At 43.0% G+C, this 3,514-nt stretch overlaps 1 pseudogene; it reads left to right on the forward strand.

Annotated features, from left to right (window-relative positions):
- Nucleotides 1–935: 935 nt before the first annotated feature.
- Nucleotides 936–1,914, forward strand: LOC123629049 (annotated as a pseudogene).
- Nucleotides 1,915–3,514: the final 1,600 nt, after the last annotated feature.

A 3,514-nucleotide genomic window follows, 5' to 3' on the forward strand; every position in this document is an offset into this window, starting at 1 on the left:
CACCCCTCTATCAGAAATAGACAGATCTAGCAAATAGGTAATCAGCAAGAACATAATTGAATTCAACAATACCATCAATCAACTGCATCTAATTGTCATGTATAGACTAATTCATCCAACAACAGCAGAATACCCATTGTTCTTAAGACATATAGCACTTACCAAGACGAACTATATTCTTGGTCACAAAACATATCATAACAAATTTAAAAGGATAGAAATAATGCAGTCTCTGCTTTCATACCATAATGGCATTAAACTAGAAATCAATAACAGGAAGAAAACCAGAAAATCCCCAAACGTGAAGATTAAACAAAGCACTTCTACATAATAACACATTATTCAAGGAAGAAATCACATGAAAAATTTAAAGATATTTGAACTCAATCAAAATAGAAAAACAAGTTATCAAAACTTGTGACATGCATAAAAATTTCTTGGAGAAAATTGACAGTACTAAGTGTAGTATATATATTAGAAAAGAGCCGGTGGAGTAGCTCATGCCTCTAATCCTAGCATTTTGGGAGGCCAAGGTGAGAGGCTTCATTGCTTGAGGTCAGGAGTTCAAGACCCATCTTTACTAAAAATAGAAAAATTATCCAGGTATCATGGTGTGGGCCTGTAATCCCAGCTACTCAGGAGGCTGAGGCAGAAGGATTGATTGAGCTCAGGAGTATGAGGTTGCAGTGAGCTATGATGATGCCACTGCACACTACTCAGTGTGACAGAGAAAGACCCTGTCTTAAAAGAAAAGAAAAAAAAAGAGCAACCAAAAAAAGAAGAAAAGAAAAGAAACAAAATCTAAAATCAGAGTTCGATCGGTAGCGGGAGTGGAGAGCGGATCCCAGAGAGCCCTGTGCTGCCCCACCGCCACCGCCGGCCTAGTTACCATCACACATTGGGAGGAGCCACAGCTGCCACAGCCGGCCCCAGTCACCACCACCACAACCATGAGCAGCCAGGCCGAAACCCAGCAGCTGCCCGCCACCCCGCCCTCAGCGCTGCCAACAACAAGCCCGGCACTAGGGGCAGCGGAGCAGGGAGCAGTGGCCCGGGCGGCCTCACATCAGCGGCGCTTGCCAGTGAGGACAAGAAGGTCATCGCAAGGAAGGTTTTGGGGACAGTAAAATGGTTCAATGTAAGAAACAGATATGGTTTCATCAACAGGAATGACACCAAAGAAGATGTATTTGTACACCAGACTGCCATAAAGAAGAATAACCCCAGGAAGTACCTTCGCAGTGTAGGAGATGGAGAAACTGTGGAGTTTGATGTTGTTGAGGGAGAAAAGGGTGCGGAGGCAGCAAATGTTACAGGCCCTGGTGGAATTCAAGTTCAAGGCAGTAAATAGGCAGCAGACCGTAACCATTATAGACGCTATCCACGACGCAGGGGTCCTCCATGCAATTACCAGCAGAGTTACCAGAATAGTGAGAGTGGTGAAAAGAATGAGGGATTGGGTAGCGCTCCTGAAGGCCAGGCTCAACAATGCCGCCCTACCGCAAGCGAAGGTTCCCACCTTACTACATGCGGAGACCCTATGGGCGTCGACCACAGTATCCCAACCCTCCTGTGCAGGGAGAAGTGATGGAGGGTGCTGACAATCAGGGTGCAGGAGAACAAGGTAGACCACCAGTAAGACAGAATATGTATCGGGGTTATAGACCACAACTCCGCAGGGGCCCTCCTCACCAAAGACAACCCAGAGAGGACGGCAATGAAGAGGATAAAGAGAACCAAGGAGTTGAGACCCAAGGTCAGCAGCCTCCTCAATGTCGGTACCCCTGCAACTTCAATTACCGACGCAGACGCCCAGAAAACCCTAAACCACAAGACGGCAAAGAGACAAAAGCAGCTGACCCACCAGCTGAGAATTTGCCCACTCCCAAGGCTGAGCAGGGTGGGGCTGAGTAAATGCCAGTTTAGTCATCCAACAACAAGAAATGAATATGAAATTCCAGCAATAAGAAATGAACAAGATTGGAGCCGAAGACCTTAAGTGCTTGCTTTTTGCCCGTTGACCAGATAACTAGAACTATCTGCATTATCTATGCAGCATGGGGTTTTTATTATCTTTACCTAAAGGTGTCTTTTTTGGTAATAACAAATGTGTTTTTTAAAAAAGCCTGGGTTTTCTCAATGGGCCTTTAAAGGTTTTTAAATTGTTTCATATCTGGTCAAGTTGAGATTTTTAAGAACTTCATTTTTAATTTGTAATAAAAGTTTACAACTTGATTTTTTCAAAAAAATCAACAAACTGCAAGCACTTGTTAATAAACGTCTTAAATAAAAAAAAGTCTAAAACCAATAATCTAATTTCCTACCTTAAGAAAGTAGAAAAAGAAGTCAGATGCAGTGATGTGCCCCTATAGTCCAAGCTACTGAGGAGGCTGAGGCAGGGTGATTGCTGAAGCTCAGGAGTTAGAGGCTATAGTGAGCTTTGATCGAACCAATGCACTCCAGCCTGGCCTCAGAGCTGGACCTGTTCTCTAAATAAATAAACAAATAAATAAAGCAGAAAAAGAAGAACAAATTAAACTCAAAGTAAGCAGAAGACAAGGAATAATAAAAATTAGTGCAGAAATCAATAAAATTTAAAACAAGTAATCATAGAGAAAATAAAAGCGAAAGGTGTTTCTTTGGAAAGATCAATAAAATAAATAAGCTTCCAGGGCTGGGAAAGCTTTTCATTGCTTATCACCTAAGAGCATATTTAGGAATAACATTGATTGGGTGTCGGACAGATGTGGGTGGGGGAGGGGATGAGTGTATGCATACATAAGGGATGAGATGTGCACTGTCTGTGGGATGGACACGCTTGAAGCTCTGACTTGGGGCGGGGGAAGGGCAGGGGGAAGGGCAATATATGTAACCTAAACTTATGTACCCCCATAATATGCTGAAATAAAAATAAAATAGGGAGCAAAAAAAAAAAAAGGATTTGTTCTGTTAAATCTGGATTCAGGCTGGACATGGTGGCTCATGCCTGTAATCCTAGCACTCTGGGAGGCTGAGGTGGCAGGATTGCTCAAGGTCAGGAGTTCAAAACCAGCCTGAGCAACAGCCAGACCCACTTCTCTACTAAAACTAGAAAGAAATTATCTGGCCAACTAAAAATATACAGAAAAATTTAGCCGGGCATGGTGGCGCATGAATGTAGTCCCAGCTACTTGGGAGGCTGAGGCAGTAGGATCACTTAAGCCCAGGAGTTTGAGGTTGCTGTGAGCTAGGCTGATGCCATAGCATTCTAGCCTGGGCAATAGAGACTCTGTCTCAAAAAAAAAAAAAAAATCTGGATTCAGTCTAAAGGCTGCACTCAAGAATCCAGAAGGCCACATGTGGCCCCAAGGCCTTGGATTCCCCAAGTACACAAATGACTAATGTCAAAAATGAGAGAGGGGAAGTCACTATAGAAGGATAATAAAGGAATACTATAAACAATTCTATGCTTAGCAAAGTTATTAAGGCTGGTGCAAAAGTAATTGTGGCTTCAGACCATGAATTTTAAATCATT

This window comes from Lemur catta, chromosome Y (genome assembly GCF_020740605.2).
Source record: "Lemur catta isolate mLemCat1 chromosome Y, mLemCat1.pri, whole genome shotgun sequence".
Lineage (NCBI taxonomy): Eukaryota > Metazoa > Chordata > Mammalia > Primates > Lemuridae > Lemur > Lemur catta.